The sequence below is a fragment of the Lissotriton vulgaris genome, chromosome 9 (genome assembly GCF_964263255.1).
Source record: "Lissotriton vulgaris chromosome 9, aLisVul1.2, whole genome shotgun sequence".
Taxonomy (NCBI): Eukaryota; Metazoa; Chordata; class Amphibia; order Caudata; family Salamandridae; genus Lissotriton; species Lissotriton vulgaris.
In genome coordinates this window covers 922685860-922704251 of record NC_141697.1, presented here as the reverse complement: position 1 = coordinate 922704251, position 18392 = coordinate 922685860, and positions in this window count along the sequence as shown.

Sequence of the window (18392 nt, the reverse complement as noted above, 5' to 3'; positions counted from 1 at the left end):
GACTCTTCTGCCAAGGCACTTAGGGACCTCCATTGGTTGCCAATCTCTCAACGGGTGAACTTCAAAGCTTTGTGTTTGGTTTTTAGGGCTCTACACGGACAAGGCCCGTCTCCTATGCAGGACCTTTTCTCATGGTACATCCCTCCAAGACCACTCCGGTCAGCCTCGGCTTACTTGGTGGTAGTACCCAAGTTTCTGAGGTCCCGGATGGGTGGTCGGTCCTTCAGGTTTACCGCAGCGCAGCTGTGGAATTCTCTACCGGTAGGCCTGAGGGACCTGGAAGATTTTTCTTCCTTTAAAAAAGCATTAAAGACCCATCTGTTCCCCAGAACAATGTAAATAGATTGGAAGCTGGAAACATCATGTATTGTGTCATAACAGTCTAAGCGCCAGGATGCCCGTCGGGTGACAGTTATAGTGCTATAAAAGAACGCCTATACATACATACATATCGCATGTAAATTATACTTAAGTATTTAAATGTTGCCTGTCTCTGCCGGCTTCGGAGTGAGGGGGATTTCGTTAAGGAGGCGGGTTTCAGAGGGGTGAAGAAGAAGCTCTCTAGTCTGGGGGTTGAGGTGGTTTGTGTTGCGCCACGCGCCGGGACTCCTTTACCCTGTCACCCGGGATGCTCAGCCCATGCATGCCTCCTTGTGCGCCGGCTCGGGTCCCTTGTCAGTGGCGTGCAGGTGCTTGGTGCTTCTATGGATGCTCTGAGCTCTTCTTGCGGCTGCCTTTGGCAACCCGTGCCTGACTGTGATGGGGCAGGTGGGACTGCGATGTCGCCGTGCCACCTGCCCTTACTCTGGGAAGAGATGGTCCTGTGCAGTGAGAGCGCTCACGCCTGATTCTTGGTTTCCCGTTCCGACTTCCTTCCCATGTGGTGAGTGCCATTGTGCATGTGCATACATAATAATTAAAAATGAAAACAATATAACATCGAATAAACTCTGAAGACTGTACATAGTTGGCACGTTCCTTGGGTTGCCTTAAATAAGGGCCTCTGTGACTGTGTGTAAATGAGTTGTAACATGTAACCCAATTCAGCCGAAAATACAGTCATGCTTTGCATTCTGTATAAAAGTTCCGAGTAAATAAAGTGCGAGTTTCTCTCATCCGTTTGTGGAAGTAGTTTGTATGTTTGTTTCCATCTCTCATAGTCCTAGTGCCAGTAAGCAGGCACAAACCCGTGTCTCGTTAATTCACTGACACAAGAGAACTGGCGTTCCCCTGCACACCGAACAAGTAGGGACATCAGAGGAGTGACTGGCCTCTGACTAGACACGAACTTGTCAGCACCAGCACCTTCGTCACTCGCCTGATTCACACAGTTTAGCTCAGTCATGCTGGTGCCAAATTGTATATTTGGGAGTGAGAGGATAAGGAGGAGCTGACGATCGACGGAGTGTTAAAAACAGTATCTGCGATAGGTTAAACATTAATTAAAAAAAGTTTAAATGGCGTCACTGGAATCAATTGAGAGGGCTGCTACGGTTTGCACGGCGAGCACGTTATGTAAACAGCTCCGTGTGAGTGCACCTCCGACCCAGCAAGAACTCCCTCAGTTCGGAGTGACACTGGACCAACAGGGCAACAGGGCAATTGGATATCTGACTATGGTTGCCCCCAACTTTTTGCCTGGTGTTTTGCTGGTTTCGACTTAGTTGACCTGGGACCCTGCTCTCTCTAAAATGGATTCCATGTACCCTAGGTACATATCTAATTGGTACTGGGCCCCCTTATCAGACCCTGTAACTCAGGGCATAGGTGTACCCAGGGCCTTCCAGGGGCTGCAGCATGTATTATGCCACCCCTGGCTGGCCATCTAAATCTGACACAACTGGCTGCACGACAGCTGGGGCAAAGTGGTGTAATAACCCTTGGCTGTAGATATAGTATACCTATATCTAACCCTAAAATGGACACATAGATTCCTATCAGTCACTCCTATGGCAGGCCTTAACAATCCTGAAGGCAGAGTGCGTGGAATCATGTGAGATGGTGCTCTGGCATGAGCTGAGCCCATCTGCGGCTTGCGGAACCAAGTCCTAATAGCTGTTCTATGATAACGCGTACCATATACTCTTAAGTGCATTATAATCCTCGCGGTTATTTGCTATCTTTGGTATCGCTTTATCAAAACATGTCGAGTAAGGTGTCATACGAATTGGAATACTAACCCCTCGCCAATTCTGGCGACGGGGTTAGCATTCCACCCTTCTAGAGGGACACGACATGTATGTAACTGTGAACCCCGCTTAAAGTTAACTCGAGCCTCAGCATCACAAAATGGATGCTGCCACCACAGACACAAGTCTGACCTCCTGCTGCTGGGAGTCCTTCCAGCGAGGGAGGCTTGGACAAAGGGTTTCCTGTCAGGGGCGGTGCTAGCACCATCCCAGACAGGGTTTTGTGTATCCTGGGTAGGCAGGGATTTGGAGGAAGGTGACTGCAAATGGCACCCCGGTGCTCACTATGCATCTGCCGGCTAGAACCAGTTCCAGGGGCACACCAGCCCCTGAGCTGGGGAAAGTCCGGCATGGGAGAGGGGTGTAACCACCCTCCTTCCTGGTCCCACCCATGGGCAGGACCTAGTCGCGTGCCAGCCCCTTTTCCTAGTATAAAGATAGGAGCGGGCCCCCTTCCAAATTAGATCATCTTTGAATCCTGAAACTACTTTCTACGAAAGGAACTCTCGACTTCTTCTCAAGATTTCTCCCTTGTGACTAAGGAGTAGTCACCCTGCACCCGCAGGCACCATCAAAGAACACTGCGGTTTGCTGCACGTCCTTCCTCCGGAATCCGACCGACCAGCATGACGAGACCCGGCTTCCCTGGCACCTCTGACCTCTACCTACATCTTCAGCTCAGCTGAGATCCGTGGGTAAGACGAGACCTCGAGGGACCAGCCATCTTCAGAACTGCATGACGCTTATCCAGCACGACCGCCGAGGGATCCTCGAGTGAGTGCTTTGGGGTTCGAGAAGCCCTAACCCTGAGCAGCTCCAGCACCGAAGTCCAGCCCCCCAGCATCCACCAGATCTGCGTGGGGCCCTCCTGCTCTTTGCTGCTCACCGCGTTGTCCGGCTACTTGCCTGCTGGCTTGTGACCTCTTGACGATGCTCCACGACGACAACACCGCTGGTCTGGTTGCTCCAGACTGGCCCTTGCTCCCCTCCAACAGAGGAGCACCCTGGGCCCTCCTGGTCCACTCCAGATGCCATTTTAAATCCACCGTGTGGGCTTGCACTTGCCAAGACTTGTTGCCCCAATCCTCTGTCCAGCGACAACGACAGCAGATACCATCGTGGGACAGCTTGCACCTCCATCCTGGTCGCCGACAAACGCCTCCTGGTCCGTGAGACTGCAGAGCCCAGCGTCGCCCACTCACCTGGTCGAGGTGACTCCATCCTGTGCCATCCTGGTGCCCATCTAATCACTGGCTAGTGATTCAGAACTTGGTCCCCTCTGCTTACAGGTGTCTTCCATCTTTGATCCAGGCTTGGATCCCTCCGAATCTCTTCACTGGTCGCCTGCCAGTAACTTCTTCTTTCAGGCTCCATAGACTGCAACGAGGATTCCCGACGTCTTTCCAGACCTATGCATCCGCAGCCCCTGGGCTAGGTAAACTCAGCATTTTGGTGCTCCAGCATAGCTTTGCTATCCAAAGGTCCAGATCCTTTTTCGTTTCAGCTCTACCTAGTCGGATTCGTCCGAGAACACTACCTTTACGAAATCTATCATCCATAGACTTTGTCCCGCATCTGCACACTCTGCACCCGATCTCCCTAGGCCTCCTGCTAGTAATCTGAAGGTTCAGTAGTCAAGTCCTAGCGATCCCAAAGCCTATTAGAGTAGTACTTACCTGCTAGTAATTTCGCATTCCACTTTTAGAGTATATGGTTTTTCGTGCCCCTCGGGCATTTGTGTAAATTGTGCGACTTTGCGTATTTTCCTAAGAGCTTTGTATTGTGCTTAGCGCCCTGTCCTCATAAAGAGTCCATGGCTGTTGTGTTCTAAATAAATATACTTTTATTTTCATAACAACTTGTGTGGTGTCCTTTCACTTGATGTTCAAGGGGTATATGTGATGGTATAACAGCTGGCTTAACACGCCCTCTAGAGTCTAGCCTAAAGACTGCTCTTGTCCATGCTACTAGGATAGCTGGTCTACGGTTGACTTACAACCAATCATCAATAAGGGTTGTTTGGACTGATACATAGTGATCACTAGAATAGTGAGCACTGCATATCAGGCCAACTTCTCACATTCACGACCAACAGGTGGACCTCCAGTCTCACGCCAAGGACCTGGAGAACTGCTCCCGGCGGCACAACATCAGGATTCGGGGAGTGAAGCAGGCTCCCGACACAGACGACCTCTTCCATGTCACCCAAGGCCTCTTCAACCACATCCTGGGCCGACCGGCGGACTCAACGCTTCGGTTGGACAGGGCACATAGGATAGGCCCGCCCAGGGCGGCCTCGTCCCAACCGGCCGACATCTTGGTCTGCGTGCAGGACTTCCGCACGAAGGAGGAGATCCTTAGCAAAGCACGCCAGATGGGAACCATCTCATATGGTGCCCACTCGCCGACTCTATATCAGGACCTCGCCTCCATCACCCTGGAGAAACGACGGTCATTCCGACCGATCACGGCAGAACTGCGACGCGACATCCCATATAGCTGGGGTCACCCCTTTCGCCTGGTGTTTAGGCTGGACAATAAGGTTCACCAGTTGCGGTCTTTCAGGGATGCATGCAAATTGCTAGGCCTTGAGGAACCGATGGAGGATGACGATCAGCCCGGAGGGGGAGCAAATGGCACGGACGGCCCTGGGCAGAGGAAACAGCAACGGCGACGACGAAGACCAAGGCGCCCGGCCGCGCAAGAGATCGAAGATGGTCGCCGTGCTGCGGTAGAAACCGTAGCGCTGGGATTGGCAAACTCCGACAGCGGATAACCAACGATGAGGTGGCACGAGGGCTTTTGATGAGACTGTGGGGATTGGGGCCGACTGAGTCGGCGGCGGTGGCAGAGGTATTGGACTCCGACACATTCCCCCGAAGGTGTCCCAACCTCCTCGTCTACAACTATGGACGTTGGACAGGACTATTTTTGGTATTCAAGTTGGGGAAAGGGGATGGAGGGTGGTCTCCTAGGCAGGTGGAGGGTGGGGAGAGACTGTTTTGCTTCTTTGGCCAGTCAAGAAAAGGGGGTTTCTGGACTGGGAGAGACCTTTCCCATTCATCTCTGGATGAAGGACTATCAATGTTGGCATCTTGGGATTGCGGGGGGGGGCTGTCAAGGGTTTTGTTCATTGTGGGGAGGGGGGTGGTGTTGGTAAGGGGGAGGAACTCCGGATCCGAGTGAATGTTGGACTAAAAGGGTGTGGCGAATTGCGCAGATCTGAGGGTCCTGGGTGGCTGCTGCGAGACAGGGCTTGGCTGATGTTTTGGCCACTGGAAGTTTTCTCAGAGAGCGTGTGGGGTATGACTCCTTATGCCTGCGACTGAGTTGAGTGTGCTCACGTTGAATGTGCGTGGGCACAGTCCGGTTAAGCGGCGAGAGGTGCTGTCCCTGCTGGAGAATTCAAAAGCAGATATGTCTCCTCCAGGAAACGCATTTTCTAACTAAGGATTGTCATAGGCTTAAATCCCGTCACTTTCCGACACCACTTTTCTCATCCACGACCACAAAGACCGCTGGGGTGGCGCTCCTGGTGTCAAAGCGATTTAAGGGGAAGCAGTTACACCGGGGGACAGAGGTTAAAGGGCGACTCCTATCCTGCAGGTTCTCACTGGGTGCTCACACCTTCACGGTGATTGCGGTTTATGCGCCAAATGAGGGGCAGGAGAAGTTCTTCCACCAAGTGCTTACTGAAGCAGCGGCGGCACCTGATAGACACGTTCTGGTTGGGGGGGACCTCAATTTAGTTTTTGACAACCTACTTGACAGGTCAGCGCAGCGATCCACGCAGGCAGGCACTTTATCGGAGGCGGGACGGAACAGATTGTCAGAACTGGGTATGACGGACTTGTGGCGCTCCCTCCACCCGGACGACGGGGACTACACATATTACTCCAACGCCCACAAAACCTATGCGCGCTAGTTTATTTTCTAACATCCACTTCATTTAGAGCGCTGGCGTCAAGCGTTGAGATAGGAGCGGCAGCCCTTTCCGATCATGCACCACTCACAGCGGTGTTTACCTTTCCACTGGTGGGGCGCAGTGCCCGTTGCTGGAGGCTTAGGGACACGCTGCTGCACAGACAGGGGGTTGTGGCCAAGATCAAGGAAGCTATAGCTGAATACCTGATACACAACACACCGACGGACACTTCACATGCAACACATTGGGCAGCACTCAAGGCAGTCATACGGGGCGAGTTCATTGCAATCGCGGCAGCAGAAAATGCGGAGAGGGCCCGTAAGAGAGACGAGCTCTCTGCCCGCACGAAGGAATTGGAGCAGGTACACCAGAGGACAGGGGCGCCGCGGGTGTGGAAACAGTTGTGAGTGGCACGTCAACAGTTAGCAGCACTAGATCAAGATAGAGCAGAATACGCTGCACTACGGGTACGACATGCATACTACACGGGAGGCGACAGATGCGGGAGGCTGTTGGGTCGGGCACACCGCGAACAGCAGCAACGACATTCGGTGCAGGAAATACACACGCAGGACGGAGTCACAGTGACGGAGGACGGAGCTATAGCGCAGGCATTTATTGACTTTTATACCACACTATACGAGGGGGCTGCTCTGGATCCAGCGGACGGGGCGGCCTTCCTGGACTCTGTGTCCATACCCGCTTTATCGACGGAACATTCAGACGGTCGACAACACAAAAAGAGCACTCCACTTAGTGGAACGAGCCTCCAGGTTGCCAGGAGAGTTCATGATTTTGGCAATTGATGCGGAGAAGGCCTTTGATCATGTACACTGGCCGTACTTGGAACAGGTGCTCATCAAGGCAGGGTTAGGCGCGAGATTTCGTACGTGTGTTCTGAACTGCTATACCTTCCCCATGGCGTCGGTTCGGGTGAATGGCTGCTCATCGTCCGTATTCCCCGTCGAACGCGGAACTCGGCAGGGGTGTCCACTCTCGCCACTGCTCTTCACGCTGTATATGGAACCCCTGGCGCAGGCCATGCAATCGCATCCGACCATTAAGGGGATTAAATTCGGGGCTGATATCCACACGATTAGCTTATACGCTGATGACGTCTTGCCTTCCTTTGCTTCCCCTGCGGCATCCCTGCTGGCCGGGGCGGCCATCCTGGATGCGTTGGCGAAGGCCTCTGGCTTTAAGGTGAAAATGACGAAATCAGTAGCACTTGACCTTTCCTTGGAGGCACACACGCGGGCCTCCCTAGAAGCACAATTCCCCTTCCAATGGGCAGACGGTGAAGTCCCCTACCTGGGCATACAATTGGCGGCCACGCTACCAGAAACGGTGCGTCTCAACTACGCTAACCTTAGTCGCACTATCCGCGCGGAGGTCGGGCGGTGGCGGCACCTCCCACTATCTTGGCTGGGCCGAGTGGCAGCAGTAAAGATGACATTCCTCCCGCAAGTTTTATACGTTTTTCGGGCTAGCCCGCTCCGTTCCCCGGAGGCACGCAATAGGAGCTGGCTCAGTTTGTGTGGAACGGGAAACGGCCCAGACTCAAGCTGAGGCTAGGGATGCTTCCCCCGGAGAGTGGTGGGCTGGGCCTGCCGGATTTGCATCACTATTACCAGGCGACCCAACTCAGAACCCTAGTGGAATGGAGCAAATGGGAATCGGAGCGCCATTGGTTGTTCCAGGTCCAAGCGGTCGCGGGCGTCCACTCCAGGAGGTGCCTTTCCTGCAGCGACAACACCGACCCCCTAACCTATACGCCTCCTTCGTCACGAGGGTACCGCTAGAGGTATGGGATCGAACATGCGTCTTACACGACCTGACGACCTTCCCGTCTCCCCTCACACCCCTGTTAGAGAACCCTGACTTCGGCCCGGGTAGGGATGTCCAGGCCTTTGCACGGTGGCGCCCAGCAGGATGCCGATGCCTCTTTCACATGTATTCAGATGCGGGAGTGATGCCTTTTGAGGAATTCCGGAAGACCTATGACCTCCCGGAGGCTGAACACCTTAGTTATCTACAGGTCCGACATTGGGAGCTTCAACCCCAGATCCGTGGAGACGCTACACGCAAGCTCAGTAAATATGAATACTGGCTTCTCTCGCGCACCACAGATAAGCGACTCATTTCAGACATATATCGGCTCCTCTTGGACAGATACTCGCGCGTTTATAATGCAGGACGGGCTAGATGGGAGAGGGAACTGGGGCGGACTCTGCGCAACAAAGAATGGGTGGACATTTACTACCGCTCCACACACACACGAGATGAGTGAGGTTTGGCACCTCACGCGAGATGCGTGAGATTCGGTATCTCACGCGGGATGCGTGAGGTTTGGAACCTCACCCGAGATGCGTGAAGTTTGGCGCCTCACGCGAGATGCGTGAGGTTTGACACCTCACCCAAGATGCGTGATGTTTGGCACCTCCCCGAGATGCGTGAGGTTTTGCACCTCACCCGAGATGCGTGAGGTTTGGCACCTCACCCGAGATGCGTGGGGTTTGGCACCTCACCCGAGATGCGTGGGGTTTGGCACCTCACCCGAGATGCGTGAGGTTTGGCACCTCACCCGAGATGCGTTAGGTTTGGCACCTCACACGAGATGCGTGAGGGTTGGCACCTCACCGAGATGCGTGAGGTTTGGCACCTCAACCGAGATGCTTGCGGTTTGGCACCTCACCCAAGATGCGTGAGATTTGGCACCTCTCCCGAGATGCGTGATGTTTGGCACCTCACCCGAGATGCGTGATGTTTGGCACCTCACCCGAGATGCGTGGGGTTTGGCACCTCACCCGGGATGCGTGAGGTTTGGCACCTCACCCGAGATGCGTGAGGTTCAGCGCGGGGCGTGCCTACGATGATGTCAGCGGCCGTGCCCAGTTCCCCGTGCTCACTATTCAGCGTCTTTTGGTGAAGGAGGAAGAGGATCTTGGGGCTCCGTTTCTCTGCAAGGCCAGCTTTGTTCTTTTGATCGGTGGAGAGTTCTGGGTGCCTGAAATCTGCTACAACGCTCGCTGAGCTGCAGGAGGAGTTTAGAATCTGTAGAGACTTCTCTTCTTGATGGGCTCCCGGTGAGGCTAGGTTTTGGGGGGATTACCGGTCACTAACCCAAATTCAGAAGTAGAGTCAATCCATCAATCAGGAGTTTGTTAAAGCGCAACTACTCACCCGTAAGGGTCTCAAGGCGCTAGGGGTGGGGGGTGCAGGTTCCATTCCATCAAGGAGGGGGTCCGTCGAAGAGCCTAGTTTTGAGGTTTCTTGCGAAGATGGGGAGCGATGTTGTCTGTCTGAGGTGGAGTGTAAGGGCGTTCCATGCTTTGGCGGCGAGGAAGGAGAAGGAGCGGCCTCCCGATCTAGTCTTTCTGGTGCGGGGGACCACGGCGTAGGAGAGCTGGGCTGATCGTAGGGTCCTTTGGGAGTGCCTAGAATTTGAGCCGGCTGTTCAGGTATGCTGGTCTGGTGCCGTGGAGGGCCTTGTGTGCGTGGGTGAGCATCTTAAAGGTGATTCTCGCCTCGACGGGGAGCCAGTGGAGTGTGCGCAGGTGCTGAGAGATGTGGCAGTGTTTTGGCAGGTTGAGGACCAGTCTTGCGGCGGCGTTCTGGATGTTCTGTAGCTTGCGAATGATGATTTTGTTTATTCCGGCGTAGAGTGCGTTGCTGTAGTAGTCTGCTGGTGACCAGGGCGTGAGTGACTGTCTTTCGGTGATCGAGGGGGATCCATTTGAAGGTCTTACAAAGGAGGCGGAGGGTGTGGAAGCAGGAAGATGAGACAGATTTGATCTGGCGGTCCATTTTGAGCTCGGAGTCCAGGATGATTCCCAGGTTGCGTGCGGGGTCTGTGGGGGTTGGCGGGTTTCCAATGGCGGTGGGCCACCAGGTGTCGCTCCAGGCATCGGGGTTCGGGCCCATGATGAGTACTTCTGTTTTGTTGGTGTTTAGTTGTAGGCAGCTGTTTTTCATCCATTTGGCGACGGCTTCCATGCCTTCTCGAAAGTTGCGTCTGGCGGTGTTGGGCTCGTTGGATAGGGAGAGGATGAGCTGGGTGTCGTCTGCATATGACACGATGTTGAGTCCGTGGGTTCTGACGATGGGGGCAAGTGGAGCCATGTAGACGTTGAAGAGCGTCGGGCTGAGGGAGGAGCCCTGGGGGACTCCGCAGGTGTAGGTGTGGGGTCTGAGAGGAAAGGGGGGAGTCTGACCCGTTGCGTCCTGCCGGAGAGGAAGGAGCAGATCCAGTCGAGGGCCTTGTCCTGGATTCCTGCGTCGTAAAGTGTGCGTATTAGGGTGCGGTGGGAGACTGTGTTGAACGCCGCTGATAGGTCTAGGAGGATGAGGGCTACTGTTTCTCCTTTGTCCAGTTGGGTACGGATGTCGTCTGTTGTGGCGAGGAGGGCGGTTTCCGTACTGTGGTTTTTTCTGAAGCCGGATTGGGAGGAGTCGAGGATGTTGTGTTCTTCAATGAATGTGGCGAGTTGGCTGTTGATGGCATTCTCGATGACTTTCGCTGGGAAAGGGAGCAGGGAGATGGGTCTGTAGTTTTTGAGGTCGGAGGGGTCCGCTGAGGGTTTCTTTAGGAGGGGGTTGACCTCCGCGTGTTTCCAGTCGTCGGGGACGGAGGCGGTCGCCAGGGAGCGGTTGATGGTGTGGTGGAGCACGGGTGCGATGGTATTGGTGGCTCTGTTGAAGATGTGGTGGGGGCAGGGGTCCGTGGGGGCCCCTGAGTGGATTGACTTCATTGTCTTCAGTGTGTCTTCGATGGTGAGGGCTGTCCAGTCATCAATCGCTGGTTTCCGGGTGTCGGGGGTGGTTCGTGAGGGTTCAGTGTGTTGGTTGTCTTTGTCGAAGTTGTCGTAGATGCTCTTGATTTTGTGGTGGAAAAAGGTGCTGAGTTTGTCGCAGAGGTCTTGTGAGGGAGGGATGTCAGTAGACTCGCTGGTGGGTTGGGCGAACTCCTTGATGATGCTGAAGAGTTTCTTGCTGTTGTGTGCGTGGGTGGAGATTCTGTCTTCAATCGCTTTTTTCCTCGTTTCTCTGATGAGTTGATGGTGGGCGTTGGTGGCGGCTCTGAAGTTGTTGTGGGCTTCTGTGGATTTGGTGTTTCTCCAGGCCTTTTCGAGGCGGCGGCACAGGACGCGCCGGGCGCCGAAAGTTCTGCCTCTCTGAACCAAGATGTAACTTCTTACTCTTATTCCCGCGATGAACTTTTACGCCTTAATCTCGGTTCACTCAGTAACCGAAAGTATATCACCACCAGTAAGCACCCAGTTGCCTTGTCCTGTGGCTTGTTAAATGTGAGATCTCTCATCAAACACTGTGAAGAAATTGCGTTACTTATCGATTCTTACCATCTAGACGTACTCTTCATGACAGAGACTTGGACAACACCGACTAGCTCGGTGGAACTGGGGACAGCTTGTCCCACTGGCTTCAAAATAAGGCATAATCCCAGGATGGGAGCCAGAGGAGGTGGAACTGGATTAATTTTTAGGCAGACTCTTGACGTCTCCCAGCTTATCATCATGGCAATCGCTGGGTGCGAAACATTGGGTTTCTCGATCAAGGACCAAGGAGGCGTGCTATCCACGGGTCTACTATGTTATAGACCCCCGGCTAGCTCGTTATCTGCTGTACCTGAGCTCATAGACTTAATATACGATCTCTCCCACTCCCACACAAAGTTGATGGTGTAAGGGGATTTCAATCTTTGGTCAGAGAGACCGACCAAGACGGCCTATGTAGAGCTGGTCCAAGCTTGTCATAATATTGAGCTACAACAACTGGTACTCTCCAAAACCCATTCAAAGGGCAATATTCTTGATCTACTTTTTGCTGACGCTTGTCGAACGGCTATACGTGACGTCCTGCCTCAGTGTTGGACGGATCACGCCCTCGTCCAGTTCTCCCTCTCGTGCACTAGTGCTCCATTAAAGAAAGGGAGTGTGGGGGGCACTAGAATGGGGAGACAATGGTCTAGACTCCTCAAACAAACGATCTTGCCCTCTCTGCTGCCAGATGGCTTTGTATTGGGAGCGAATGTGGACGTAAGTTACGAGACTCTCTGTCAGCGAATCTCGGCTTCTCTGGACTCTTTGGCCCCGCTGCGAAAAATCTAAGATAGGACTAATCTTGCTATGTCATGGTACTCGGAAGAACTTCGGCAGCTCAAGCTCCAATGTAAACAGGCTGAGCGGAGGGATGTCAGTAGACTCGCTGGTGGGTTGGGCGAACTCCTTGATGATGCTGAAGAGTTTCTTGCTGTTGTGTGCGTGGGTGGAGATTCTGTCTTCAATCGCTTTTTTCCTCGTTTCTCTGATGAGTTGATGGTGGGCGTTGGTGGCGGCTCTGAAGTTGTTGTGGGCTTCTGTGGATTTGGTGTTTCTCCAGGCCTTTTCGAGGCGGCGGCATGTGCGCCTGGACTCTCGAAGTTCGGTGGTAAACCATCTGGCTTTCTTGGCACGGGTATTGTTGTTTTTCTTGAGGGGGGCTATGGTGTTGGTGCTGTCCGAGATCCATCTATGCAGGGTTCGAGCTGCGTTGTTGGGGTCGTCGTTTTCCGCAATGGTTGGGGGGAGTTGTTGAGTGAGGAGGTAAGCTGGTCGTTGGTGATTTTGGTCCAGTTTCTTTCTGGAAGCAGGTGCTGGTGTCTGCGGATGGTGTGTGTTCTGAAGGTGAAGTGGACGCAACAATAGTCGGTCCATGGGAGTTCGGTGGTGTGGCTGAAGGTGATGGAGTTTCCTGTAGTGAAGAGGGGGTCGAGGGTGTGTCCTGCTGAGTGCGTGGGCTCTGTCACGATCTGGTCCAATGTTGTGGAGGTTGTCCAGGAGGCATGTGGTGTTGGGGTCCAGTTGATTGTCGAGGTGGAAGTTGAGGTCTCCCAGCAGGGTGTAGTTGGTGAATGGGATGGCCTGCGGGGAGATAATGTCCGTGATGGAGTTGGCGAAGGGTCAGCGGGGTCCAGGGGGTCGGTAGATGAGGGTTCCTCGGAGGGTGGCGGTGGGGCTGGCCAGTATCTTGAAGTGAAGGTGTTCCATCAGTTTTGTGGACTCGTCAGGTGGTGTGCTCAGGCGGAGGCTAGATTTGTGGACGATGGCGATTCCTCCTCCTGGGTGGGTGGGGTGGTCCTTACTGGAGATCTTGTATCCTTGCGGGATGGCGATGGCGATGTCCGGTCCCGAGGTGGCATTGGTCCAGGTTTCGGTGAAGAATGCTACGTCCGCGGTGGTGCTGTCGAGGAGGTCCCAGATTTCTGTGGCGTGTTTGTGGAGGGATCGGACGTTGAGGAGGATGCATTGCAGGGTCTTCGGTTCGGTTGTGTTCTTGGGGGCGGGTTGTGCTGGATCCGTGTTCTTGGCGGTGCTGCAGGTGTGCCGGCAGCGGTGACAGCTGAAAGGTCCATGGGTGTCGGCTGGTGATGCTAGCTTGCAGTTGTTGTTGCAGCCTGGGTTGAGTGCGTGGAGTGCTGCTGGGTCGTAGCGTTAGCGGGGCGGAGGTCCAGGGTGCCTGGTGCTGGTCGCGGACGGGCGCAGACGTGCTTGCCTTTGACGCGCCTTCGGTGCACCAGTGGCCGCCATTAAGTAGGGGTCAGGGAGGGCTGGACAGCTGGGAGGCGGGAGCGGGGAGAGGAGCTGGATTGGGCCGGTCGCGCTGGGGGGGAGGGGCCACGGGGGCAGCAGCGGCGGGGAAAGGTAAAGGGAGGAAAGAAGGGATAAAGAAAAAAGGGAAAATAAGCAGAAATAAGGCACAAAAGAGCAGAGATGCAGAAAAGGGCAGAAAGGTGAAAGATGGAAAGGGTAGAAAAACGAGTGAAAACGAGTGAAGGAGCGAAAGGGAAAATGGGCAGAAATAAGGCACAAAAGAGCAGAGGTGCAGAAAGGTGAAAGATAGAAAGGGTAGAAAAACGAGTGAAGGAGCAGAGGGAGAGAAAGGGAAAACGGGGCAGAAATAACGCACAAAAGAGCAGAGATGCAGAAAGGTGAAAGATAGAAAGGATAGAAAAACGAGTGAAGGAGCAGAGTGAGAGAAAGGAGACAGAGGTCCACTCTACAGGTAAGATTGCGAATCTTGGTAAAACCATTTCAGTGATTTATTAGGAACATTCAATTTGATTTTCAAGATCATTTACCATATTCACGAGTGCGATTCTTGTTCTATAGTAGTTCCATGAATGTTTTTGGGAACACTTTTAAGTCACATAAAATAAGGAAATATAAGACACTGATTGTTTAGGTGATTGAAAACCTAGTCATAGAAAGACCTAAACCAAATTCTGCCGCTTATGCCTTTGAGCAGTTGATACTGAAGTGAAGTATTATCGCCACAATATAGCGGATCTAAGAAAGGTCAACTAAGGGTCTGATTGTCTGAATAAACGCAAGCCACAAAGCTCTTAAGCTAGTTCCTGATTGAAGGACAGAATCTGATGTCCTAATTTACGTCTTTGTGCGAAGGAAAGTGCGTGTATTTTTGTTTGCGAGTAACTTTTCCTTTTCAGATCTCCTTCCCAGCTGTTCCCTTTCCCCCCGCTTAATCACTTCAATACTCTGTGTAATCATTACAATCAGAGTTGGAGGTATTGAGAGGTGGGCCCCTTATATCATCACTCCAGACACTGAGGAAGAAGCAACCTGATAGAATAGTGAGCCCACGAATAATATTCCTCCCGGTCTGAGAGTTTTGACATTATGGCCACCATGGATGATTTAATGAGGGTTATTGTTCAGATGCAAACAGATTTAACTGAAGCTAGGAATGCCACTGCAATGCTCTCTGATAAAGTAGATAGGATACAGCGATTAAGTACTCCGCTTCCTCCTCTCCGTTCTCTGCAGCATACAGACTGAGAGAAATGAGGCTGTTGGGGCAGCCGTCCGAACCAATCGGTGCTGGCTGCGGTGGAGGGGAGGGAGGTTGCCTGCAGCCTTCCTGTTGACGAGAGCCCAGACCACGTCAGACGCATTCAAAATCCAGGACGGCGGGAGTCGGAAGTCTGCAGTCTCGGGAGTCAGCGCGGGAAGCCAAGGTAAGTTTTATATAATATTTTATTATGTATTATTATCGCATATCGCAGACTTACATGACCATTGCGCGCTGCAGAATCTATTGCCGCATTGCTGTTTTAATTATTTTAAAATTAATCTACTTTACTGCGCGCTCGCGCTGTCGATCTTGGCGCTAGGCGCTACCTCTCTCATAGCGTGTTATTAGTACCACTCTTACCCGCACTATAATTGTGACCTCATTCCGCACTTTGCGGGAATTTGAGCGCTTCAGGGCACCTTAGGTCTCCTGGGGACATTGCGCTGCGGTTTTGGTAGCCGCCATCTTGGGTGAGGGAGGGAACCAGGGAGTGCCGAATTGCTGGCGCCATCTTGGTTGGGGGGCTAGTGATCGCAGTACAGGACTCTTGCGTCTGGAAGTGCATAAAAGCAGAACTTCCCCATCGACAGGTCAGACTTACATGACCATTGCGCGCTGCAGAATCTATTGCCGCATTGCTGTTTTAATTATTTTAAAATTAATCTACTTTACTGCGCGCTCGCGCTGTCGATCTTGGCGCTAGGCGCTACCTCTCTCATAGCGTGTTATTAGTACCCTCTTACCAGCACTTTAATTGTGACCTCATTCCGCACTTTGCGGGAATTCGAGCGCTTCAGGGCACCTTAGTGCTCCTGGGGACACCGCGCTGCGGTGTTGGTAGCCACCATCTTGGGTGAGTGAGGGAACCAGGGAGTGCCGAATTGCTGGCACCATCTTGGTTGGGGGGCTAGTGATCGCACTACAGGACTCTTGCGTATACGGCTATATATGATGGACGCTCCTAAAGCGCGCAGAGTAGGGCGCAGCAGGCGCGCTGGCGGAGCGCCGGAGGTGCGCAAGAGGTAAGCCCGTTTGCGCCCGTTCGCGCACAGGACGCGCCGGGCGCCGAAAGTTCTGCCTCTCGGAACCAAGATGTAACTTCTTACTCTTATTCCCGCAATGAACTTTTACGCCTTAATCTCGGTTCAATCAGTAACCGAAAGTATATCACCACCAGTAAGCACCCAGTTGCCTTGTCCTGTGGCTTGTTAAATGTGAGATCTCTCATCAAACACTGTGAAGAAATTGCGTTACTTATCGATTCTTACCATCTAGACGTACTCTTCATGACAGAGACTTGGACAACACCGACTAGCTCGGTGGAACTGGGGACAGCTTGTCCCACTGGCTTCAAAATAAGGCATAATCCCAGGATGGGAGCCAGAGGAGGTGGAACTGGATTAATTTTTAGGCAGACTCTTGACGTCTCCCAGCTTATCATCACGGCAATCGCTGGGTGCGAAACATTGGGTTTCTCCATCAAGGACCAAGGAGGCGTGCTATTCACGGGTCTACTATGTTATAGACCCCCGGCTAGCTCGTTATCTGCTGTACCTGAGCTCATAGACTTAATATACGATCTCTCCCACTCCCACACAAAGTTGATGGTGTTAGGGGATTTCAATCTTTGGTCAGAGAGACCGACCAAGACGGCCTATGTAGAGCTGGTCCAAGCTTGTCATAATATTGAGCTACAACAACTGGTACTCTCCAAAACCCATTCAAAGGGCAATATTCTTGATCTACTTTTTGCTAACGCTTGTCGAACGGCTATACGTGACGTCCTGCCTCAGTGTTGGACGGATCACGCCCTCGTCCAGTTCTCCCTCTCGTGCACTAGTGCTCCATTAAAGAAAGGGAGTGTGGGGGGGCACTAGAATGGGGAGACAATGGTCTAGACTCCTCAAACAAACGATCTTGCCCTCTCTGCTGCCAGATGGCTTTGTATTGGGAGCGAATGTGGACGTAAGTTACGAGACTCTCTGTCAGCGAATCTCGGCTTCTCTGGACTCTTTGGCCCTGCTGCGAAAAATCTAAGATAGGACTAATCTTGCTATGCCATGGTACTCGGAAGAACTTCGGCAGCTCAAGCTCCAATGTAAACAGGCTGAGCGGACCTGGAGGAAACAGTACCTGGAATCACAGGGAGTCCTCTTCAAACAAGCACTGGCGTCCTATAAAATCCAGATCAAGCTTGCCAAAGCTAGATTCTTAGAAGAATCTTTGATGGCAGCTGTAAATAAATCTCAGGCCTTATTTAAGATCGTAAAGGACCTGGCCCATCCTGGCTGTACCAAAATTGTCATCCCGGCCTCTCAAGCTCTCTGTGATTCGCTAGCACAGGCCTTTGAGGATAAGATTGCCAACATCTTAAACAATCTTCCCTCGTCAACTGGCCGTGCTGTGCACGATTCCATCTCGTTTGAGAATAGACAAGTAGTGTACTAAATCAGGTGAGCTGAGCAACTTTCCTCTACCATCTTTTGAGGACTTCTGCTCTTACGCTGACGGGGTGTCCTCTGGCTCACCTTCTGATCCTCTTCCACCCAAATTCTGGAAACTTTTTCGTGAAGAGCTGTTTCCCCCACTTTTTTCCATCTGTCGCCAGTCTCTCACCTCAGCACGGGTTCCAGATTGCTGGAAATTGGCGGTGGTCTCCCCACTGCTTAAAAAGGAGAATCTGGGGGGGCGTGGCCAAGATGGCGGGGTAGGAGGACGTGTTTCCCGGAGCTCCTGTTCCCTTCCTAGGCCCCAAGCCCTACTTAATGCAGATTCTCCCCCCCGGAGCCGCAAAGTGGAGCGGCAGCTGTGCGGACAGCGGCGGTCTGTCACCCGCACCGGATGAGCCCTGCGGAGCGTGAATACATCGAGGCTGGGAGACCGGGTGCCTGTCCGGTGCTGACGGGAGCCGGCGCGGCTCTTCTCCCGGAGGGGGCAGCGGCCACGGGGCTGGTGAGGAGCGGTGGCCCGACCGGCTGCGGAGAACCGTGCAGATCGGTGACGGCAGGCCGGGGAGCCGGTTGAGCGAGTCCAGCGCCGAGCGGAGTCCGGGGCGCTCCTGCCCCATCCCTGTACACAAGATGGCGGCGAACTGAGGCTGGGGCTCTCCCCCGACCTCACGGAAGGTGCTGAGTCCGGACGACAGAGAGGCGAACAGGAGCGGCCGACCGCCGACGTCAGGTCAGAGCCCAAGGCGGAGAGGCGGGCGGGGAGCCGGGAGCGGCAGGCTCGTTCGCTGGAGCCCAGAGATTGATCCCCGCTGGGGTGCTGACCCAGCCGGCATCGGAGCTACGCAAGTGCCCGGCTTGAGGGCCCCCTGCAGGCCTGGCTGGCGTTCTGGGACTGCGGACCGGGCCGCAGAGATCCACCCACGCACCGGTTGGAGCCGGGGAGCCCTCGGTGCCACA